General features: G+C 46.2%; 1 non-coding gene across 1 annotated transcript; it reads right to left on the bottom strand.

Moving 5' to 3' along the window:
• Positions 1–19,606: 19,606 nt before the first annotated feature.
• On the bottom strand, positions 19,607–19,731 carry trnas-gcu (transfer RNA serine (anticodon GCU)). Its single transcript has 2 exons — positions 19,695–19,731; positions 19,607–19,651 (listed from the first exon to the last, which is right to left on the bottom strand). It is a non-coding gene; the product is annotated as a tRNA-Ser (tRNA).
• Between the last annotated feature and the right edge of the window lie 6,407 nt (positions 19,732–26,138).

The raw sequence follows: 26,138 nt of genomic DNA on the forward strand, positions 1-26,138 counted from the left end.
TTGGTAAATTGCAATGAGTATCGCACTAATATCACACTAATAGGCAGGAAGATGCTGGAGACTGACTGGGAAATGGGCCTCCAAACAATTGTTATTTTGGGGACACACAGCTAAAGAGAAATCCATCTCTTTAAATGCATATACAGGGAAGAGGTTGCAATGAAATCTGTCGTTTTTAATCTGCACAAAAGCTGAAGGCTCAGATTGACAGGCTGCAGGAGGAGGATACCATTTGACCCACTGTGCCCCTGCTATCCCTTTGAAAGGAGTCTCTGATTCATCCAAGTGCTCTGCTCTTTTCCCACATCCCTGTAAATTCTTCCCTTTCAAGTATTTACCCTTTGGAAAGATACGATTGAATCTACTTTCAGGCAAATTAGAACTACTCACTACATTAAACAATTTTTAAAAAAAACTCATCTCCCCCTCTGGCACCTTTGATAATTACTTTTGAGGGACTCACTCTCTGTTAAAAACCATGCCAACCCCTCTCACCCAGCCTAGGGTGTGATTAACAGCAGTAATAACCGCAGAACCCAACCCTATTAATCTGTGTGAATGTTCCACTAATGTCCTTTCGGAAATATGCTGTCCCTACCTGGTCTGACCTACATGTGACTCCAGATCCTCAGCAACGTGGTGACTCTCAACTGCCCTCAGGCAACTAGGGATGAACAATAAATGCTGGCCAGTCAGTGATGACCGTGTTCCACGAATGCATAAAAAAAAACTTGCTGTTGTCTCAGCAGATGGGATAACTGACTGAATCCCTTCCCACACACACAACAGGTGAACGGCCTCTCCCTGGTGTGTATGCACTGGTGTGTCTGCAGATGGGGTAACCAAATGAATCCCTTCCCACACACAGGACAGGTGAACGGTCTCTCCCCACTGTGAACTTGCTGGTGTGTCTCAGATGGGATGATAGAGTGAATCAGAGCAGGTGAACGGTTTCTCTCCTTTGTGACTGTGAATTTCCAGCTGAGATGGAAACTTGCATCCCTTTCCACAGTCCCCACATTTCCACCGTTTCTCCATGGTGCCTGTGTGAGACATCAGTTGAAGCCACACACACAACATGTGTGCGGTACAATCTCTCTCCACTGTGAACAGTGATTTTTTTCAGGTTGTGTAGCTGGATAAAACTCTTTCCTCAGTCAGTGCACTGGAACACTTTCACTCAGGTGTGTGTGTGCGTGCGTGTCTCGGTGCTTCTCCACTCACTCTTTTCAGAAGCAGACAGAACAGACATGCATTCTACATTTAAAGGCCGATAATATTCAGGTCCCGATGAATATGAGTGATTCTGTCATGTCTTGACAATGTTTGGTTTGAGATTTCTGTCTGCAAATCCTCACCATCTGATATCCTGTAAAGGCGTTTGCAAAAATCATCACTGTCAATACAGGATAGAAATTCAGAAAAGACAACTCTAGTTCCTATGGAACATTATTTCCTCTCTCATTCTCCATAGGCTGTAAATCTCCATCCCACACATTCTCCCTCCTTTCTCACTCTGCTCTATATAACATTCACCCTCTCAATTCTGCTGAAGGAGCTGATTCAGGCTGATTGACAGATCCACGCTCATTGCTTCCTGTTCTGGACACAGACCTGAAAAGCTTCATGCAGGCTCCCAGACACATAAATATCACTGGACTAGAAATGTGCTTAATGGATAGGATTTTTTCAGTTGGTTAAGATACAGGGATTGTGATTAATCATGATCACGAACTTGCTGCCCATGAAGGTCATCAAGCAGAGATGATCAATAATTTCTAAATGAAATTGGATGGACACTACAGGGTTACAGAATGGTACCCGCTCAAGGCTGACATTTTGCTTGACAAAAAACTGTCATGGACCTGAGTTGCACCTGGAGTATTGTGTGCAGTTTTGGTATCCTTATCCGAGGAAGGATGTCCTTGCTACCGAGGGCTCACAGGGTTTACCAAGCAAATTCTTGGGATGGCAGGGCTGTCATGAGGAGAGACTCAATTGGTCAGGATTATATTCATTGGAGTTTGGAAGTGTAGGAGAGGATCTCATAGAATCTTAGAAAATTTTGACAAGATTAGATAGGATGGATTCAGGAAGATTGTTCCCAATGGTGGGGGACTCCAGAACTAGGGGTCATCATTTGAGGATAAAGGGTAAACCTTTTAGGACTGAGGTGAGGATTAACTTCATCAACCACAGAGTGGTGGATGTGTGGAATTCCTTACTACAGAATGTAGTTGAGGACAAAACATTGTCAAGAAGGAATTAGATATACCTCTTGGGGCGAGAGGGATCAAGGGTAAGGGGAGGAGGTGGAGACGGGATCAGAGTATTGATTTTTGACCCCTCATCGAAGGGAAAAGTTTATTCCTTTCTGCTCCATCTATGTCCTTTATTATTTTGTGCACCTCGACAGGGCAGCATGGTGGCACAGTGATTAACACTGCTGCCTCACAGCACCAGGGATCCAGGTTCGATTCCTGGCTTGGATCATGGTCTGTGGAGATTGTGCATGTTCTCCCCATGTCTGTTTTTGGTTTACATTTGCTGCTCCAGTTTCCTCTCACAATCCGAAAGATGTGCTAAATTCTCCCTCAGTGGACATGAACAGTCGCCAAAGTGTGACAACTAGGGGATTTTCACAGTAACTTCACTGCACTGCTAACGTAAGCCTACTTCTGATGAATAAAAATGATTTCCCCTCAGCCTACTCTGCCTCCAGGAAAATTACCCCAGCCTATTCAGTCTATCTTTATAGCTGAAATGCTGCAGCCCACGCAGCATCCTGGTGAACCTCCTCTGCAGCCTCCCCAGTGCGATCACATCCTTCCTCTTGTATGGCGACCAGAACTGCACACAGTACTCCAGCTGTGACCTAACGAGTGTTTTACACAGCTCCAGCATAACCTCCCTGCTCTTATATTCTGTCATGATGTGGAGATGCCGGCGTTGGACTGGGGTAAACACAGTAAGAAGTTTAACAACACCAGGTTAAAGTCCAACAGGTTTATTTGGTAGCAAAAGCCAAACAAGCTTTCGGAGCTGCAAGCCCCTTCTTCAGGTGAGTGGGAATTCTGTTCACAAACAGAGCATATAAAGACACAAACTCAATTTACATGAATAATGGTTGGAATGCGAATACTTACAACTAATCAAGTCTTTAAGAAACAAAACAATGTGAGTGGAGAGAGCATCAAGACAGGCTAATGGGACCCTGTGCGAGAACCTCTCCGGCTATGTCGAGGGCACCCTGAAACCCATTGTACAAAGAACCCCCAGCTTTTGTCGCGACACGACGGACTTCCTACAGAAACTCGGCACACATGGAGCAGTTGAACCAGGAGCGCTCCTCGTCACAATGGATGTCTCGGCACTCTACACCAGCATCCCCCATGACGATGGCATTGCTGCAACGGCCTCAGTGCTCAGCGCCAACAACTGCCAGTTTCCAGATGCAATTTTACAACTCATCCGCTTCATCTTGGACCACAATATCTTCACCTTCAACAACCAGTTCTTCATCCAGACACACGGAACAGCCATGGGGACCAAATTCGCACCTCAATATGCCAACATCTTGATGCACAGGTTCGAACAAGACTTCTTCACCGCACGGGACCTTCAACCGATGCTATACACTAGATACATCGATGACATTTTCTTCCTTTGGACTCATGGTGAACAATCACTGAAACAACTCTATGATGACATCAACAAGTTCCACCCCACAATCAGACTCACCATAGACTACTCTCCAGAATCGGTTGCATTCTTGGACACACGCATCTCCATTAAGGACGGTCACCTCAGCACCTCACTGTACCGCAAGCCCACGGATAACCTCACGATGCTCCACTTCTCCAGCTTCCACCCTAAACACGTTAAAGAAGCCATCCCCTACGGACAAGCCCTCCGTATACACAGGATCTGCTCGGATGAGGAGGATCGCAACAGACACCTCCAGACGCTGAAAGATGCCCTCATAAGAACAGGATATGGCGCTCGACTCATTGATCAACAGTTCCAACGCGCCACAGCGAAAAACCGCACCGACCTCCTCAGAAGACAAACACGGGACACAGTGGACAGAGTACCCTTCGTTGTCCAGTACTTCCCCGGAGCGGAGAAGCTACGGCATCTCCTCCGGAGCCTTCAACATGTCATTGATGAAGACAAACATCTCGCCAAGGCCATCCCCACACCCCCACTTCTTGCCTTCAAACAACCGCACAACCTCAAACAGACCATTGTCCACAGCAAACTACCCAGCCTTCAGGAGAACAGTGACCATGACACCACACAACCCTGCCACAGCAACCTCTGCAAGGCGTGCCGGATCATCGACACAGATGCCATCATCTCACGTGAGAACACCTTCCACCAGGTACACGGTACATTCTCTTGCAACTCGGCCAATGTTGTCTACCTGATACGCTGCAAGAAAGGATGTCCCAAGGCATGGTACATTGGGGAAACTATGCAGACGCTGCGACAACGGATGAATGAACACCGCTCGACAATCACCAGGCAAGACTGTTCTCTTCCTGTTGGGGAGCACTTCAGCGGTCACGGGCATTCGGCCTCTGATATTCGGGTAAGCGTTCTCCAAGGCGGCCTTCGCGACACACGACGGCGCAGAGTCGCTGAGCAGAAACTGATAGCCAAGTTCCGCACACACGAGGACGGCCTCAACCGGGATATTGGGTTCATGGCACACTATTTGTAACCCCCACAGAGTTTCACTGGCTGTCTTGTCTGGAGACAATACACATCTTTTTAGCCTGTCTTGATGCTCTCTCCACTCACATTGTTTTGTTTCTTAAAGACTTGATTAGTTGTAAGTATTCGCATTCCAACCATTATTCATGTAAATTGAGTTTGTGTCTTTATATGCTCTGTTTGTGTACAGAATTCCCACTTGCCTGAAGAAGGGGCTTGCAGCTCCGAAAGCTTGTGTGGCTTTTGCTACCAAATAAACCTGTTGGACTTTAACCTGGTGTTGTTAAACTTCTTACTTATATTCTGTGCCTCAGCTAAAAAAGTCAGGTATGCCATATGCTTTTGAAAGCACTTTATCTCCTGTCATGCTGTCGTCAGGTTGCTATGGACATGCAGCCCAAGGTCCCTCTGGTCCTCTCCACTTTCTTGTGTCCGACCGGTCATTGCCTGTTCCCTAGTGCTATCAAAATGGACCCCTCCCTGAATCAGCCAATCAACTCCGAAGTGACGTCTCCGTGTTCCAGTGGGCAGGCCCGGCGCGCGGACATAGTAGTCCCACCCCCACCCATTGTGTCCTCCCCCTCCGCGAGCCAAGGTTTCCAGGCAACCGGCTGCCGGCTTCCGCTCTGGGAGCACCCCTCCCTCCCCGAAAAGGGAGCGCATGTCCAACGGAATGGAGAATATGCGCATGTGCGGTGCTGCCCCCCCCCCCCCCCCCCACGGAACTCATGCTGTGGTGTTGAGCATGGGAAGAGGTGGAGGACCGGAAGCAGCCTGGACTACCATTCAATCAGAGCGCCCCAGTGTCTGAATGCGGAATCTGGACAATGAACTTGTTAAGCTGCTCATTCCTGCCCGGGAAAGCTCTCTGAATGAAGATTGGTGTTGGAAGTTGGAACGGAAATTGGTGTTTTTCCTCCAAAAATGCATCACGTCACACATTTAACGATTAAATCATTTGCCACTGTTCTGCTCATCTGAATAGCCCATCCATCATCCGCTAATCCAATGCTTTGCTCCTTACTATGAACCACACCACAATTTTTTGTGTCGTCAACGAACCTATTAATCAGACCGCATCCCCTCATTCACGTCCAGATCATTAATGTACACAGTATTAATTTAGTGTCTTGTAATGCCAGCCATCTACTGGGGAAACCAGCTCTTTAATTGTGGACACTATCCTTTTAACCCGAAAATCATTTCAATGTAGAGCAATAAGTCAACACTTTTCAAGAACTTAACAACAAATTATTGATTAAAATGTAAAGGTTTTGAAGTTTATGGAGTCAATTGAACTGAAAACTGCAAGCATAGAATCCCGACAGTGCAGAAAGAGGCCATTTGGCCCATCAGGTCTGCACCGATCACAACCCCACTTATTTACCCTGCTAACCCACGACACTAAGGGAGAATTTAACATGGTCAATCAACCTAACCCACACACCCCTGGACTGCAGAAGGAAACCCTCACAGACAAGGGGAGAATGTGTAAACTGCTCACAGACAGTTATCCCCTGGCACTGTGAGGTAGCAGTGCTAACCACCATGCCACCCTGCCGCCCTTAATAAATTATCAATGCGATGGCTGGGAACTGAACCCAGGACAACTGTTTGGAAAGCAGCTGTGCTCATCACTTTCGCACCATTGCTCGGGAAGCGGCGGCTGAGTGTATTATTGCTAGACTATCAATCCAGAAACTCAGCCAGTATTCTGTTGACGTGGGTTCGAATCCCACCATGGCAGATGGTGGAATTTCCCGTCCCTATCCCGAAAACTCCATGCACTTACCATAGCTTGTCCCTCTGACACTAGGTGGCAATTTAGTATAGCCAATCCACCTAACCCACTCATCTTTGGACTGTGGGAGGAAAGCAGAGCACCAGAGGGAAATCCACGCAGACACGGGGAGAATGTGCAGACTCCACACAGACAGTCATCTAAGCCGGGATTTGAAACCAGGTCCCTGGCGCTGTACGGCAGCAGAGCTAACCACTGTGCCACTGTGCCACCCCTGTGCCACCATGACCCCCCTGTGCCACTGTGCTGCCCCTAATACTTTTATAATCTTCTTAAAATTTGCTATCCAAAAAAAGGGAAACAATAATCCACTTGAAGCCAAACACAATGTTTCCTGCAGGCTTAACTGTGCTTTGTACTCTGTGCCCCCATTGGTAAAATTCAGGTCACTGTCTGATTTATTCTCATCGACACGGATGCCATAATCTCACGTGAGAACACCATCCACCAGGTACATGGTACCTACTCTTGCAACTCGGCCAACATTGTCTACCTGATACGCTGCAGGAAAGGATGTCCCTAGGCATGGTACATTGGGGAAACCATGCAGACGCTACGACAACGGATGAATGAACACCGCTCAACAATCACCAGGCAAGACTGTTCTCTTCCTGTGGGGGAGCACTTCAGCAGTCATGGGCATTCAGCCTTGGATCTTCAGGTAAGCGTTCTCCAAGGCGGCCTTCATGACAGACGACAGTGCAGAGTCACTGAGGAGAAACTGATAGCCAAGTTCCGCACACATGAGGACGGGCTAAACCAGGATGTTGGATTTATGTCACATTATCAGTAACCCCCACAGTTTGCCACCTGGGCTTGCAGAATCTCACTAGCTATTCTGTCCGGAGACAATACACATCTCTTTAACCTGTGTTTAATGCTCTCTCCACCCACATTGTCTGTACCTTTAAGACCTGGCTAGCTTTAGGGATTCGCATTCTAATCAGTATTCTGTAACTTGATTTTGTGTCTGTGCCCTGTTTGAGAGCACATTTCCACCCCATCTGACGAAGGAGCAGCGCTCCAAAATCTTGTGGTATTTGCTACCAAATAAACCTCTTGGACTTTAACCTGGTGTTGTGAGACTTCTTACTGATTTATTCTAACCACTCTCCTCACCAAACCTGACAACTTGGTAGATATATCTATGGACCTGCCTCTTTAGAATTGAGCCATGTATTTTAGGTTTTGTATCTGGTTCTTCCTTCAACACAAATCATTTCACATTTCACCACATTGTTTTTCATATGCCGTATGAAACATTTTCAATGCCTTTGGAATTCTATGTAAACCACATCAAGAGCATTACCCTCATCAACCCCCTCGGTTACCACTGCAAAATACTCAACACAGTCAGTTGAAAACATTGTTGCTTTTGGTAAGTCCGAAGATTGGAAAATTATTTCCAGTCTCTTTGCAATTACATTGATCATTTCCTTCAGTATCCTTAGATTCATGAAACCTGGTCCGAGTGTCTAATCAAACATGGACAGCCTCTCCAAAACCCCCTCTTTATAGTGTTAACTACCTCTGGAATGGAATGCCGAACAACATTACAAAGATTCACTTTCTGCCCAGTGAAACACCTGGAGCACAGTTTAAATATAATCAATTCAAAACCAAACAGTGACCCCCCCCCACCACCCCCCCCCCGCCCCCCTCTCCCCCAGCTTTGTCAGACTGCAATTTCTTTCTGACAAATATACAATTGAACACATGAAGCAAGGTCCCTGACACGGGGAACAATGATGTGGAGATGCCGGCGTTGGACTGGGGTAAACACAGTAAGAAGTTTAACAACACCAGGTTAAAGTCCAACAGGTTTATTTGGTAGCAAAAGCCACACAAGCTTTCGGAGCTCTTAGCCCCTTCTTCTGAAGATTTTGCTACCAAATAAACCTGTTGGACTTTAACCTGGTGTTGTTAAACTTCTTACTGTGTTTACCCCAGTCCAACGCCGGCATCTCCACAACGGGAAACAATGGACAGGCCTGACTGGTTTATTGGGACAAGTTTACAGTCCGGTTGCGTGGGTGAACATTCTTGAAAACCTTTCTTCATTTTCTCCATATGATGGAGGGTTATAGGTAGGCCTAAAAGGTAGGGATATGTTCGGCACAACTTGTGGGGCTGAAGGGCCTGTTTTGTGCTGTAGTTTTCTATGTTTCTATGTTTCTAATATACTTGATCCTTCACCAATGACCTGTACAACTGAAGCATGATGTGGAGATGTCAGCGTTGGACTGGGGTAAACACAGTAAGGAGTCGAACAACACCAGGTTAAAGTCCAACAGGTTTATTTGGTAGCAAACGCCACTAGCTTTCAGTGTAGAAACTTGATGTCTGTGTCGATGCTCGTGGCGAGTGAAAAGCTAGTGGTGTTTGCTACCAAATAAGCCTGTTGGACTTTAACCTGGTGTTGTTCGACTCCCGACTGAAGCATGACATTATTTTCTTACATGGTCAAATGTTTGTAACAAAGCAAACATTCCATTAACCTTCTTTATTACTTGCTATACCTGCATACTAATTATTTGCGCCTCATGCACTAGAACACCGAGATCCTTCTGCACATTGGAAATCTGCAGCCGTTCCATATCTGAGTAATAATCTAATTTTGTTTGGTTCCTGCCGAAGTGAATAACTTCACATTATCTTCTAGTTCCATGCTCAGAGCCCATCTTTCGCCATCTGCAAGCTCCTTCCGTTCTCCCCACAACTTACATTCCTACATATATTGTGTCTTCTGCAAGTTTTGCTCCCATGCTTTCATGCTGTGGATTGGGATCGCTGTGCTTCTATTGAAAGACAACTCCCAGACACAAAGGGCCGAATGATCTTTTCCTGTGCTGTAACTATTCTATGTGTATGGGTGTCGGAATCATTCTGTGTCACTTGGTTAGTGGTGCAGGATTTGAGTGTGGAATTCATAGTTTATCTGTCAGTCACTGCGGGTGTGTATTGAGGTTTAGATTCATGGAGGTTTACAGCATGGAAACAGGCCATTCGGCCCAACTTGTCCATGCCGCTCGTTTTTTTTAAAACCCCTAAACTAATCCCAATTGCTCGCATTTGGCCCATATCCCTCTATACCCATCGTGCCCATGTAACTATCTAAATGCTTTTTAAAAGACAAAATTGTACCCGCCTCTACCACTACCTCTGGCAGCTTGTTCCAGACACTCACCACCCTCTGTGTGAAGAAATTGCCCCTCTGGACACTTTTGTATCTCTCCCCTCTCACCTGAAACCTATGCCCTCGAGTTTTAGACTCCCCTACCTTTTGGAAAAGACATTGACTATCTTGCTGATCTGTGCCCCTCATTATTTTATAGACCTCCATAAGACCACCCCTCATCCTCCTTCGCTCCAGAGAAAAAAGTCCCAATCTATCCAGCCTCTCATTATAACTCAATCCATCAAGTCCCGGTAGTATCCTATAAATCTTTTCTGCGCTCTTTCTACTTTAATAATATCCTTTCTATAATAAGATGACCAGAATTGCACACAGTATTCCAAGTGTGGCCTTACCAATGTTTTGTACAACTTCAACAAGATCTTCCAACTCCTGTATTCAATGTTCTGACCAATGAAACCAAGCATGCCGAATGCCTTCTTCACCACTGTGTCCACCTGTGACTCCACGTTCAAGGAGCTATGAATATGCACCCCTCGATCTCTTTGTTCTGTAACTCTCCCCAACGCCCTACCATGAACTGAGTCAGTCCTACCCTGATTCAAACTATGAGTGACTGATTCATCCTGTGATACTCTTCACAATGTGAGTGGGGATTTATTCGTTATCTCCAGCCTCTGAGACACTTTGTAAATCTGGAGTAATTCAGAAGTCGGGAATGGGTTAATGAACTTCAATACTCGAAGTGTCACAGTGACCTCTGTGATATTTAGAGCTTGTGTGAGAAATACTGTAGAACTCATGTTTACGTTAGGGTGTTTTCATGCTCATGTATCCAGAACAGATAAGAGCACAGCTGTTGTATGTTTTTCTGTTCAAGAATGTGGCTAACCCGCCATTTTGTATTCTTTAATTATGTATTGCTGTGTAACAGTTGAGGCCTATATGTCGGCCTTCTCTGACGTATAATGATACCTTCATCATAACCTGTACCGATATACATTATACAATGACCTACGAACGTATATAAACTGTTGTATGCCAATTAACTGGTTTGTACGAAGACTGTAACTTTGTACGTTAGTAAGATACCCCACCTGTGCTCACAGAGAACAACAACACCCACGGCCTTGGGATAACCGTAAAGAAAACGCCAAGGCAGCAAGGTTCACACAGGAAGATGTGCAACTGCCTGGGAACCTGTGAGGACTCGGAAACTGAGTACGTGCAAGGAGGGGTATAAATGTATGTTTTTAGCCTGTATTTGCTGAGACATCTGAGGCCATGTTAGGCAGCGGACGGTCTCCCACAATTGTGCAAATAAACCAAAGTATTTTGACCTACGAATCGACTCAGAGGTATCTTTCCCTACGACAAATAATATACCTAAATGGAATTGGAACAATTTGTTCTAATTGATAAACTGATTGACACGACCCTCCATCCAGACTATTTCATGTAACATTACCTATTAGTCTCTGAAATCCTTTCTCCCCCCAACACTTATCCACATTTCCATTAATTGCAGCTGTGCTAATCGTCTCCAATGTTCGAGACGATAGCAGTTTGCAAATGCTGCCGATTCAATGATAATTTAATAGTGATTTTTATAGTTAATGATTAAATTACGAGGTCGATCCTATCTCATCCCATCATTAATTCTTCATATTGACCTGTTCCTGCAACACCGAAAATTGATGTGAATATCTTCCCTCTGTTGAAGGTCTGTTTTCCGGCCAGTAGATGTCAGCACACTCGGGTAGAGCGAAGCTCTCAGATTAGAGAGGGACACAACAGGCAAGAATTGTTCACATTCTGTTGGCAGTGGGAAGTTTTAACAATACTAATGTTTGACGTGGCTTTTAATGACAGTTATTTTGTAGTAAACAGTTGTTATCGCTGTCTGTCGTTTGATTCGAGGATGACATCCACTCAGGGCCGTGAGTTTCTCCTATGGGTGTTCATGTGAGTGAACAGGGCGATTCTCGGCCCACAGATATTTGGACACATGGGACAGGATGTCCGACGAGACGGTGGGATCCGGAGTTCAGGATTTGCTTCCTGTTACTTTCTTCCCTGCCGCCATTCTGCTTCATCATTAAGATCTTGTGACTCAAAGTGTGCTGCAGTTTGGGGGACAGGTATTGGCCATTTTTAAGGATGAGTAACAAACTCCTTCCAGTCATCAGCATGAATGCTGCCTCGTTTCAACCTAGAGGACGTCGGTGAAACATTGCTGATGGAATTTCTCTCACACTCTTAGGATTCGCTGATACACTGGTAGCAGTTACATCATTGTGCTAAAATCACGAACTGTCAACGACATGTATGAGAGTGAGATACATTCTTATCTTCCCTTCTCTGGCCCATTTTATCGAAATGATTTTTTTCAAAATCTTTCACTTATTTAAAGCCCAGCATCAGGCCAACCCTCAGCCTTGTTATTAGAAGAAAAGAAAGATGCAAACAGTCAAAACTTTACCAGGCCTTTCCTTTGTTCTTGTGGGTGTCACCTGCAGGAACAACATTTGTTGCCCTTCCCTAATTGCCCTTCAAGTGAGAATGGCTTGTTCGGCCATTTCAGAGGGCAGGTAAGAGTCACCAACATTGCTCTGTGTCTGGAGGCACATGTGGCCAGACCAGGTAAGGAGGGCAGACTTCTTTATCTAAAGTGCACTGGTGAACGAGACAAGGTTTTACAACAATCAAGGCGGCCATCACTGAGACTAGTTTTCAATTCCAGATTGATCAAATCAGTGAATTTAAATTTCACCAGCTGCCATGGTGGGATTCTCTCCGTGTCCGCAAAGATTAGTGCGGGCCTCTGGATTACCAGCGCAGTGACATTGATGTTCATCCCTGTAAACAGAAACAGTTCGTTCAGTTCATTATTAAACCTCTTCCTGTGGAGATGAGAATTCCTCCCACAAAACTCTATTAAACCTATTGCTGCAAAGCCTGTTGCTCCATTCGGGAGCATCAATAAGAACATAAAAATGGGAGCAGGAGTCGGCCATCTAGCCCCTCGAGCCTGCCCCGCCATTCAATAAGATCATGGCTGATCTGACAGTGGTTTCGTTCCACTTACCCGCCCACTTCCCAAACCCCTTAATTCCCTTATTGATCAGAAATCTATCTATTTGTGACTTAAACATACTTAACGAGGTAGCCTCCACTGCTTCAATGGGCAGAGAATTCCAGAGATTCACGACCCTCTGAGAGAAGAAGTTCCTCCTCAACTCTGTTCTAAATTGACTCCCCCTCATTTTGAGGCTGTGTCCTCTAGTTCTTGTTTCCTTTCTAAGTGGAAAGAATCTCTCTGCCTCTACCCTGTCTAGCCCCTTCATTATCTTATATGTCTGTATAAGTTCTCCCCTCAGCCTTCTAAACTCCCACGTGTACAGGCCCAATCTACTCAATCTCTCCTCATAAGCTAACCCCCTCATCTCCGGTATCAACCTGGTGAACCTTCTCTGTACTCCCTCCAAGGCCAATATATCCTTCCGCAAATAAGGGGACCAGAATTGCCCACAGTACTCTAGTTGTGATCTCACCAGTACCTTGTACAATTGCAGCAAGACCTCCCTGTTTTTATACTCCATCCCCTTCATGATAAAGACCAACATTCCATTTGCCTTCTTGATCACCTGCTGCACCTGCAAACTGAGTTTTTGCGATTCATGCACAAGGACCCCCAGGTCCCTCTGCACAGTAGCATGTTGTAATTTTTCACCATTTAAATAATAGTCAATTTTACTATCATTCCTTCCAAAGTGGATAACCTTGCATTGTCAACGTTATACTCCATCTACCAGATCCTCACCCAATCACTTAGCCTATCCAAATCTCTCTGCAGACTTTCTGCATCCTCCACGCAATTCGCTTTCCCACTCATCTTTGTGTCGTCCGCAAACTTTGTTACCCTACACTTGGTCCCCTGCTCCAGATCGTCTATGTATATGGTAAACAGTTGAGGCCCCAGCTCCGATCCCTGTGGCACGCCATTAGTCACCAACTGCCAACCAGAACAGCACCCATTTATTCCAACTCTCTGCTTCCTGTTCGATGGCCAAGCCTCAATCCACGCTAACACTTTACCCCCAACTCCGTGTACCTTAATCTTCTGCAGCAACCTTTTGTGAGGCACCTTATCGAACGCCTTCTGGAAATCCAAAAACACCACATCCACCGGTTCCCCTCTGTCAACCACACTCGTTACATCTTCAAAAAAATCCAGTAAATTCGTCAAACACGACTTTCCCTTCATGAATCCATGCTGCGTCTGCTGGATCAAACCATTTTTTTCCAGGTGTCCTGCTATTTCTTCTTTAATGATGGATTCCAGCAATTTCCCAACTACGGACGGAAAGCTAACCGGCCTGTAGTTACCCGCCTTTTGTCGACCTTTTTTAAACAGTGGCGTCACATTAGCTGTTTTTTTAAGTTTTAATAAGATTTCACAGATGAGATTGATTTCTTAGGAGCTCAATAAATTAATATGAGAAAATTGAATGAACAAAACAACAAGGAAATACTTTCTGACAAGGCGCCCTGCAATGTTTCCAAAACAGATGCGGAACTTTCAGCTGACGACAGCCAACATGGTTTTCCAGAAACACTGCCAGATTTCTGCATCAAGCGACTGCGACAGGACTCGAACCTGCAATGTTCTGATATCATCATCATGATCACCGAAGTCAGACGCCTTATCCATTAGGCCACGCGGTCAACACATGAAGCACTGCGCCGGGTGTTAGTGTCATGTGAATAACTACGGCGGTTATACTCATTGTCAGTTCTATTTTTGGATACTCCGCTGATTTCCAGATACCAGAAAATTGAAGGGAAAACTCCAGCTGCTGTAACGTGCGGAAAACTACAGTCCAGTTCTAACATTCTTGGGTGCCTGTCTGTGTGGAGTTTGAAACGATAAGAGAAAATGCTGGAAAATCTCAGCAGGTCTGGTAGCATCGATAAGGAGAGAAGGAGCTGACGTTTCGAGTCCAGATCACCCTTTGTGTGGAGTTTGCACGTTCTCCCCGTGTCTGCCTTGGTTTCCTTCGGGTGCTCCGGTTTCCTCTCATCTTCAACGATGTGCAGATTAGGTGGATTGACCAGGTCAAATTGACCCTTAGTGTCAGGGGGATTAGCAGGGTAATTACGGGGTCACAAAGATAGGGAGGGAGTCTCTGTTGGAGAGGCGGTGCAGAATCACAGGGCCGAATGGCCTCATATCGCACTGTCGGGATCCTATGCCTCCTATACATCCCGTCTTCAATATTCAATATCTGTCCCCGAATCCTTCTGCTCGCAGCTAATGCAGCAACTTCCCCTGTGTACCTTAATTCAATATGTTGCACTCTTTTGCACGTCTCTTACAGCATCACTCAATCTCGTTTGCTGCAAAGGGAGAAACTCCGAATTATCCGACCAAACTTTATAACCAAAGTCCCTCATCGCTGGATCCAAACCAGTAAATCTCCTTTTCTCCCTCCTAAGGACCCTCACACACTTTCTAAAGCCTGGTTCCCAGATCTGGATGCAATCCTGAAGCAGCCGCAGTTAATCAGAGCTTTATAAAGATTGATCATAACTTCCCTGTTTTTATACTCTAGCTCTCCACTACTGAAGCCAAGGATCCAATCCACTTCCCAAACGACTCTCTCAAAATCTCCTCTCACCTTCAAAAATCTATCTGAACCTCAGGTCCCTCTGATCCTGCACACTGTTGACAACTGGACCACTCAGAGTGTCACGGTGGCACAGTCATCGGGACAGTGGTTGTGACTGTCTGATGAATTTAATATGAACGTTGCTGAGGTGGTGAGGTGTGCTGAGGTTGCTGAGGTGTGACTCAGACTACTACCTCACAATACCAGGGTCCCGGGTTCTATTACCGACCTTGGGTCACTGTCTGTGTGGAGTTTGCATTTTCTCCCCGTGTTGCGTGGGTTTCCTCCGGGTTCTCTTGTTTCCTCCCACAGTCCAAAGATGTGCGGGTAAGGTTGATTGACCATACTAAATGCCAATGGGATTGAATGCATATTGTCAGGGGGATTAGCCGGGTAAATGTGTGGGGCTATGGGAATAGGGCCTGGGTGGGATTGTGGTCAACACAGACTCGATGGGCCAAATTGCCTACTTCATACTGTCAGGATCCTTTGTTCTGTTGCCTTTCCAATCGTTTCTGTCAGAACGCAGCACTGTTCCTGAATGTGGGATGAATAATGTGTCTCTGCTACAATATCAGTGAGAGCTCAGACTGCAGCTTCTGTTTGTCCAAGCCGGAATTTACAAGGATTTTTGGCACTGTTACATAATCTAGCCGAGCTGTCTATCCCTCCACCCCCTCTCATCAAGTCTGTATGAAAGCTGAATATTGTTTAGTGTCTGAATGCACACAATCGGTATCTTCATCTGACTAAATAGAATTCAGTTTGTGAACAAGGTCATAATTTCAACCAGTTCTGGTTAACCCAGCTCTGATTGGCTGCAGCCCCCTGAATCTGGGGAACAGCCACTGTGAGCATCGCGGGCCTCAGAGGCTTTAACAGTTACTGAGCTGGGAAACTCGAACTAATCCCCGAGAATCCACAACACAGAGCGAGAGGAGAGGAAAGCCTGGACTTGGAGCTGTCAATCTGAGGCACAGTTTGACCTGTCAATGTACAGATGTGAACATTGTGTCAGCGAGAGTGTGTTGAAGGGGCGACTGGGTTAGAATAATGTTACTGTGTTTGTGTGTCCGCTCTCAGCGCCGGATTTCCCAGTCCTTCTTGTGTCAAATCACAAGATTTCCCTGTCATAGGATCGCGCTGCTCCACTGCTCAGACCTGAAGAGAGAATATAATGGAAAATGTTAGTCCATTTCAAGATTTCAGTTGACAAACGGCGAATAAGTCAGCGTTTGACTGAGAGAGCGCGATCAATGCAGCAAAGAGGGGGTTGAAATGGAAATTGCCGCCTTGAATTCGGATGGAACTTTCTCAACAGGAAATAGTCGGGTTTCAGTAACAGAAATAAGTCAGTCTGAGAATCTGGAGTGTCCAATTTTAATTGCAATGGAAGAGTTTGTGAGGAGAGAGAAACACAGAGAGGCTGGAGGAGCCGGGAGCTGACAGCAGCTTGTCTCTGCTCCGTCGGCTCTCTGCCTTTAAGTTGCTCTGTGCCGCCACCACTGGTTTCATTTCGGATCCAGTTCTGACTCTCACACAGATTTTCCACACACTCTCGGATATCATCTTGTTGGCCTGGGACATATTGTACCAGAAATATATCTTGTGCGTAAACAAGACAACTGCTTTCTGAATGAGCTGCCCAGCTGGGTTCAATCTGTCAGAAATGATTAGAGGTCTTTTAAAGCAACATCGATTTCGACCAAAATTTTCTAATCTCTGAATATATTCCACCACTTTATCGCTTGTGTTTGGAGTCCTGAGCAAAGTGATCCATAGACATTTTGAAATCAATTCTAACATGGAATTTCCACTGATGTCTTATTATTCTCAAGAATCCTCTTTCGATAAAGTTCCGATATGCTATTCCTCCCTATTTTTCACCTGCTCCTTTCATTCCCAAACTGTTGTCACCAGGAATACCCAATGCCCAGCTTGTTACAATGTGTTTGAATGAACACGATGTCATATCATCGAAGCAGCATTTTGAAATTCTCATTTTTTCAATGTATTCTGGTGAAATGTATTTCTTATGTTCTGTGTGTCATTACACAAGAATCTTCCTCTGACATGAGACCTTGTTTTGTTCCTATGCTGCTATTTTTCTTTCTTCTCACGTCATTGTTTTTCTCATGGAAGTTAGAGCACAGAAGCCATTCGGCCCATCTTGGCCATGCCTTGTGAGAACACCGTGTTGCTCATTCCAATACCAACATCCTGCACCCGGCCCACAGCACAGATCCAGGTCTTCATAGAAAAAGACCACTGAAAATTAGGAATCATTCTTGTGAACTGCCCTGGAGAAACCAATGAAGCATTTCCAATGACAGCCTCTGCGAGCAGGTTTCGAAGGTTGTAAGAATGATATAACCACCTCAGCAACGTTCATATTAAATTCATCAGGCACCAGGATTGTGCAGAGCAGTGTGTGAGCTGAAATTTGTTCATCTGATTTTTTTGTTGATATCTTTATCTTTGACTGAGAACTCATTTATTAGTCCAGAGACTTTTCTTCTATTTCAATATATTTTGCAGTATAAAGAAATTGAAGCCGAATTTTCCGTCCGAAAAAAAACTCAAGCGGAAAATCCATTTTATTTTATTGTTGCGTTCGAACTGTTTTTGTCCACATGCTTTGAAACGCAAGAGGCCATGGATAAGGTTCAACATATACGACAAATGCGGTGGCCGGAAATCGAACCCGGGTCAATTGCTTGGAAGGTAGCTATACTCACCACTATGCCACCATCGCTCACTGTTTCAGTACCTGTTATTTTCATTAGTTATAATTACGGAACTAGCTTAGTTGCTGATTTCACAGGTGTGTCCAGAGCACAGTTTGTAAACTGAACTTGGCTTGTCTCGTTTTTCTGGACAGATTATTTGATCTTTTTACTGTTGTTTCTGACTGAGAACTCATGGATTAATTTTGAGGCCTGTTCTTCCATTGAAATTTTACACTGAAAACAAATTGGAGTTGGATTTTCCGTCAGTAACTCATTAATAATGAGAATATTCAGTGAATTTCATTTTAGGAGGGACTGACCTGCGATAGCTAATTAAGTAAGTCACCATTGTGATGGTCAGGAACTGGCCCTTGGTCAAATGCTCGCACAGTCACAACTACACCACCATCGCTCACCAAACTCTGCCGCCCCCTCTGTATTTATAGAACGAACACAGGAGCAATGAAGTGGCAGAGAAATCAGAGATTAGAGAATCTTGTAACAGATATTTCAGGTCTGGGAGTCTTACGTTTTACATTTTCCGGTAGATCGGGGTGAGCAGGATCGCCCAGTCAGAAAGCAGATCTCTGAGACATGGAACTTGAATAATATCATGTTTTGCACTCATTTTAATCGGTGAGAACCATGTTCATGTTATTTCACTCCAATCCAAAAAGGTTCTGAACGAATGGTAACCATGTTGCACAACTCGCGTTCAGCCAGGGGATGGCAGCAGTGAACAATAATTCGGATTTGCTGTTTGTGTCCACGCATCTGGACAGGAATGGAGCTGCTGTTGCCGCGGAGCTGGCCAAGCAAGAGGCACAGATATTGACCAAATGCACCCGCTCCCAATAGATTCACAAAATTACCGAACAAAGGAAAAACAAGGGCAACTGATCTTTTAAGATGTTATGACAGTCTCTCTGAAAGCATTATATTAACACCTCTTCAAGAATCAATTTGCTGTAACTAATTCAATATGAACCGTTTCAATGTCAGCCCTATTCATGGCCATTTCTCAAACAGGCATTGACTGGTTAGAAGTTTTAATGTTATCAGAGAACAGTTGTGAATATTCTCAGAGGAGTGAAACTGCCGCCCCGAACGTTGTAGAATCCCTGCAGTACAGAAGAATCTGCGCCAACAACAATCGTGAACAATACTTCACGTATTTAACGAGCTAACGCTCCTGACCACTAAGGGGCAATTTACCATGACCATTGCACCTAACCCGGCGCTAATTTTCATGGCGGAACGGCCGATTCTCTAAAAACAAAATCTGTCACTGGTGCCGCAAATGAAGCTGGTGTTTGGAGCTTCTGAAACCACATGTTTTCATGGTGGCAAACTCCTGTCCAAAGCTGGTGTCCTGATTTCAAGCTCGAGTTCTCTTTTGGTTTTTCATTTGGATGAGGGATATGGAATGGTGCTGGATTATTCACCCTCAAACCTGTGGAACTCTGAACCTCAACTTCACCTTGGTTCGTGAACTTCAACATAAGTCATCAGTTGACCCTCAATAAGTGGATCAATGTCAATATATTTCCGACGGGGATGGGATTCGAACCCACGCGTGCAGAGCACAATGGATTAGCAGTCCATCGTCGAACCCACGCGTGCAGAGCACAATGGATTAGCAGTCCATCGCCTTAACCACTCGGCCACCTCGTCATGCAGTCACTATCCCCCCAACGAGCTCTTGTGTTCTTAGAAAGAAACGCATTTCTCCCGCAGGATAATGTTGTGTTTCTGCTCTCTCGTTAATTTCGGTTCGCTGTTACTCTTCCATTCGATTCAAATCAATAGAAAGTAAAGAGAGAGACAGTTATCCTCTCTGGTCCCTGTCTGATTTTCAATTCACAGAAAATAAGCCAGATCTCGAAAGATGCTGTTAGCGTGAGCTTGTGGTACAACGATAGCGCTTCTAACTCCAGATCCGATGGTTGCGCGTTCAAATCACGTCAGACTCACGGCGCTTTACTGTATTCGGTCTTTGGATTTTGTCTCTGGGTAAATTGATTGTTTGCAATTGTTTCCGAAATTATAAATTTCAAATTATGATATAATGATTTTTTAGGGATACTTCCGGCTTCCACGCGCAGATCATATTCTAGCATTTTGCAAACTTGGACGTCCATATCTGTGATGGGTGTGTCGAGCTGCGGTTCCGAAGAGACCATGTTAGAGAACTGGAGCTGCAACTCGATGATCTTCGTTTGGTTAGGGAAAATGAGGAGATGATAGACAGGAGCTGTCAGCAGGTGGTCACACCGGGGCCACGGGAGGTAGACAAGTTTTTTAAAATACTTTTCCAATTCAATCAAATCAAATCCAATTCAGAGTCTCAACAAGTTGAGACATTTCAGATCCAGGCTGACAAGACAGGGCGAGCGACCAAACCACCCTGTCCTGGGCCTGATCTACATGAGCCAAGCTGATTGGAGAAGGGGGAGGTTCCTCCTCCAAGACCTGAGCTCATTTGCATCTTAGCCAAAAGGCCGAGATGCCGCTTTTAAAAATTGCTTCATATGAAACATATGAAGCTTCAGTGTAACCTAATGACCTCGACCAAGTGCGGCCGACCATGGGCTGCCGACCATACTACACTTGATCTTAGCCAAAAGGCCGACAAGTGGGTAACGTCCAGGAAGGGGAAAGCTCGGGTGACAGAGAGCACCCCGGTGTATGTGCCCCTTCACAATAAGTACTCCTGTCTGAGTACTGCTGGGGGGAACAGCCCACCTGGGGGAAGCAGCAGTGGCCGTGTCTCTGGAGCAGAATCTGGCCCTGTAACTCAGAGGGCTAAGGAAAGGTGGAGGAAGGCAGTATTAATTGGGGACTCAATAGTAAGGGGGTCGGACAGGCGTTTTTGCGGAGACAGACGGGAGTCTCGGGTGGTGGTCTGCCTCCCTGGTGTCGGGATCCGGGATGTCTCTGATTGCGTCCCAGATGTCCTGAGGTGGGAGGGAGAGGAGCCAGAGGTCGTGGTACATATTGGTACCGCTGACATAGGTAGGAAGAGGGAAGGGGTCATGAAAAGAGAATATCGGGAGTTAGGTAGACAGTTGGGAAGGAGGAACGCAAAGGTAGTAAACTCAGGATTGCTGCCTGTGCCACGGGAAAGTGAGAGCAGGAACGGAGTGAGGTGGAGGATGAATGTGTGGCTGAGGGACTGGAGCAGGGGGCAGGGATTCAGGTTCCTGGATCATTGGGACCTCTTTAGGGGCAGTTGTAACCTGTACAAAAAAGACGGGTGGCACTTGAATCCCAGGGGGACCAACATCCTGGCAGGAAGGTTGGCTGAGGCTACTGGGGAGACTTTAAACTAGAAAGGTTGGGGGGAGGGAATCGAGATGAGGTGACTGAGAGCGAGGAGGTTAGCCTGCAAATAGAGAAGGATTGTAGACAGTGTAAGAGGGAGAATAGACAGGTGATGGAGAAGGGGAGAGCTCAGACCAAAGGTTTGAGATGTTTCTATTTTAACGCCAGGAGTGTAGAGAATAAAGTGCATGAGCTTAGAGTGTGGATCGATGCTTGGAAGTGTGATGTGATGGCCATTATGGAGACTTGGGGACAGGGACAGGCCTGGATACTTCAGGTGCCGGGTTTCAGATGTTTCAGAAAAGACAGAGAGGGAGGCAAAAGAGGGGGGGTGGCGGGGGCGGGGGGGGGGGGGTGGGGGGTGGCACTGCTGATCAGGGATAGTGTCACAGCTGTAGAGAAGATGGAAGCCATGGAGGGATTGTCTACGGATTCTCTGTGGGGGGAAGTTCGGAGCGGGAAGGGGTCGATAACTTTGCTGGGTGTTTTCTACAGGCCGCCCAATAGCAACAGGGATGTTGAGGAGCAGATAGGGAAACAGATCCTGTAGAGATGTAGTAATAACAGGGTTGTTGTGATGGGAGACTTTAATTTCCCAAATATCGATTGGAATGTCCCTAGGGTAAGGGGTTTGGATGGGGAGGAGGTTGTTAGGTGTGTTCAGGAGGGTTTCCTGACACAGCATGTGGATAAGCCTACACGAGGAGAGGCTGTACTCGATCTGGTATTGGCTGATGAGCCTGGACAGGTGTCGGATCTCTCAGTGGGGGAGTATCTTGGGGATAGTGATCATAGCTCTATCTCCTTTACGCTAGCATTCGAAAGAGATAGGATCACGCAAGCTAGGAAAGTGTTTATCTGGAGTAAGGGGAAATATGAAGCCATCAGGCAGGAGATTAGAGGCGTAAATTGGAAGGAGGCATTCTCGAGGAAAAGTACCGAAGTAAGGTGGCAGATTTTCAAGGAATGTTTGTCTGGAGTTCTGCATGACAACGTTCCGATGAGACAGGGAGGTTTTGGTAGGTTATGGGAACCGTGGTGCACGAAAGCTGCGCTGAACCTAGTCAAAAAGAAAAAGAAAGCATACAAAAGGTTCCGAGAGCTAGGCGATGATTGGGATCTCGATGAGTATACAGCTTGTAGGAAGGGACTTAAGAAAGAAATTAGGAGAGCCAGAAGGGATCACGAGAAGGACTTGGCAGGTAAGATTAAGGAGAACCCTAAGGTGTTCTATGAATATGTGAAGAGTAAAAGGATGACATGTGAAGGAATAGGACCTATAAAATGTGAAGGTGAGAAAGTCTGTACAGAAGCGGAAGAAATAGCAGAGGTGCTTAATGAATATTTTACCTCGGTATTCACGGTGGGAAAAGACCTGGGTGGTTCTACAGGATTGAGGCGGACTGAAAAGATTGAGTATGTGGACATTAAGTAAGAGGATGTGCTGGAAATTTTGAATCTCATCAAGATAGATAAGTCGCCGAGACCGGATGGGATGTACCCCAGGTTACTATGGGAGGCGAGGGAAGAGATTGCAGAGCCTCTGGCGATGATCATTGCGTTGTCGATGGAGACGGGAGAAGTTCCGGAGGATTGGAGGATTGTGGATGTGGTTCCTATATTCAAGAAAGGGAATAGGGATAGCCCAGGAAATTACCGACCGGTGAGTCTAACCTCAGTGGTTGGCAATTTGATGGAGAAGATCCTGAGGAACAGGATTGATGAACATTTAGAGAAGTTTCGTATTTGTACATTTGTACAATGAACAATTAAATGCCAACTTTGTAATAGATAATAACTGGATATGAAACTCTTTTAAAAGGTCCAGTTCCTAGTAAAAGATTAGTCCCTCTTAGGCAGCAATGGATATTCAGTATGCTCAAAAGGAGTCAGCACGGCTTTGTCAAAGGCAAATCGTGCCTTACGAGCCTGGTGGAGTTCTTTGAAAATGTGACTAAACACATTGACGAAGGAAAAGCGGTAGACGTGGTTTACATGGACTTCAGCAAGGCGTTTGATAAGGTCCCCCATGCAAGACTTCTCGAGAAAATGAGAGGGCATGGGATCCAAGGGGCTGTTGCCTTGTGGATCCAGAACTGGCTTGCCTGCAGAAGGCAGAGAGTGGTTGTAGATGGGTCTTTTTCTGAATGGAGGTCGGTCACCAGTGGTGGGTGTGCCCCAGGGATCTGTTCTGGGACCCTTGCTGTTTGTCATTTTCATAAATGCCCTGGATGAGGAAGTGGAGGGATGGGTTGGTAAGTTTGCCGACGACACGAAGGTTGGTGGTGTTGTGGATAGGTTGGAGGGATGTCAGGAGCTGCAGCGTGACATAGATAGGATGCAAGACTGGGCAGAGAAGTGGCAGATGTATTGCAACCCAGGTAAATGTGTAATGGTCCATTTTGGCAGGTCAAATGGGATGAAGGAGTATAATATCAAGGGTAAGACTCTTAGCAGTGTAGGGGATCAGAAGGACCTTGGGGTCCGGGTCCATAGGACTCTTAAATGGGCCTCGCAGGTAGAGGGGGTGGTTAAGAAGGCATATGGTGTGCTGGCCTTCATCAATCGAGGGATTGTGTTTAGGAGTCGGGAGATAATGATGCAGCTTTACAAGACCCTCCTCAGACCCCACTTGGAGTACTGAGCTCAGTTCTGGTCGCCTCATTACAGGACGGATGTGGAAATGATTGAAAGCATGCAGAGAAGATTTACAAGGATGTTGCCTGGATTGGTTGGCATGCCTTATGAGGATAGGTTGAGGGAGCTCGGTCTTTTCTCCTTGGAGTGACGAAGGATGAGAGGTGACCTGATAGAGGTGTACAATATGTTGAGAGGTATAGATCGGGTGGATTCTCGGAGGCTTTTTCCCAGGGCTGAAATGGCTGCTATGAGAGGACACAAAGCAGAGAGCGAAATGGTGATGATTTAGCCGGAGGATTCACATCTCAGGCGGGAAGCAAGGCTGGGAAGGCGGGGCCTTTATCAATAATCTCAACCGATACAGGAATTTATCCAGAGCTGGTGGCTGAATCTGCTATCCAGCCAACTGAGCTCAACCTGAGACAAATGCGCTGTATCACCCACGGTAAGACAAATCAAGATGACAAAGCAAATTTACTGTCAAGGAAACCCTGATATGCAATTGGACAGCAGCCGACTATGTCCTTTTGCTACGAGTGAGAATCGAATAGCAAAGGATGGTTTTGATGCAGCAACTTCTCAGTTACAAGCCCAGCACGCTTCTGTTGTGCCCTCTTTTTAGGTCAAACCAAATAAACAAACTCAGATTAAGTCAGGACAAAGTAAAAGGGGCAGCTCGCCAAAAAAGAGGGGGAACAGCCCGAACAGAAATCAAAGTACAAAGGAAACTTAAAAACATCAAATGAAAATGTGATTATTAGGGTCGATAACGCACCCCAACCCCTGCGGTGCCCAGCGGGCGTGGAAGGCGTCAACCGCGTCAGTGGACACCGCATGCTCCCTCTCCAGGGACACCCGGCCGCAAATGTAGCCGCGGTAGAGGGGAAGACAGTCAGGATGGACGGCCCCCTCAATCGCCCGCTGCCTGGACCAGTAAATGGCGCGTTTCGCCAGGCCCAGGAGCGGGTTCACGAGGAGGTCGCCATCCTGACCCTCCCCTCTCCGCACCGGGTGTCCGCAGATCAGGAGCGTGGGACTGAAGTGCAAACAAAACATCAATAAAAGGTTCTTTAGGAAGACATAAAGGGAGTGCAGCCTAAGACACAAAACATAGACATGGTCCACGGACTCCACAAGGCCACAGAAAGGGCAGTCTTCGGAGCCCGTGAACCAGTGGGTTGTGCGGAACTGCTGCATGCATCACCCTCCACCCCAGGTCCCCGACGTAATTGGGGGAGATCCCTCCGTAGAGGGACCTCCAGCGGGGACCTCCGCCAACAAGGCCCGCCAAGGTGTATCCGGGCGACAGGTGAGGAGGCGGTAGTGGAAGGTGTGCAGCAGCAACCCGCACAGGAAACACCTCCGCGCAGTAGAAAAAGGCACGGAGGACATTTCCGCGAGGCGGCTCAGGGGCACCTCACCCAGGGAGGGGGGATTATAGAGGGCAGAAGGAGGCCATTTGGCCCATCGCGTCTACACCAACCACAATCCCACCCCACCCCGAGCCCCACATATTTACCCGCTAATCTACACATCAGGACAATAAGGGGCAATTTTTAACCTGGCCAATCAAACTAATCTTTTTGACTGTGGGAGGAAACCCACACAGACACGAGAAGAATGTGCAAACTTGCACACAGACAGTGACCCGAGCCGGGAATCGAACCCGGGACCCTGGAGCTGTGAAGCAGCAGTGCTAACCACTGTGCTACCGTGCCGCCCATCTGAAATGTATTTCCTGTGACTGTTCTCTCTGCTGTGGAACTGTTCTCTCTGTTGTGGAACTGTGACTCTGCCGTTGACAGATCTTCACTGTGGTTCTTGTCAAATTCTTCCCTGTTGTGTAAATGTGTTCCCGGTTGTGTAAATATGATCAGTCTTCAGCAGAAGTTTTCTCTGTTCTGTAAAGGTGTTGCCTGTGGTGTGAAATGTTCTCTGTTGTTCTGTGAAGATGTTTTCTGTGGGAAAGCAATCGACGGGAATTTCAAGGCCGCCATTACTGAGACTTGCTTTCAATTCCAGATAAATTTAGACTGAATGGTCCACTCCTGTTTCTGTTTTCTATCGATATTTCTATGCATTAAATCAGTGAATTTAATTTCACCAGCTGCCGTGGT

Source organism: Mustelus asterias, unplaced genomic scaffold, assembly GCF_964213995.1.
Source record: "Mustelus asterias unplaced genomic scaffold, sMusAst1.hap1.1 HAP1_SCAFFOLD_35, whole genome shotgun sequence".
Lineage (NCBI taxonomy): Eukaryota > Metazoa > Chordata > Chondrichthyes > Carcharhiniformes > Triakidae > Mustelus > Mustelus asterias.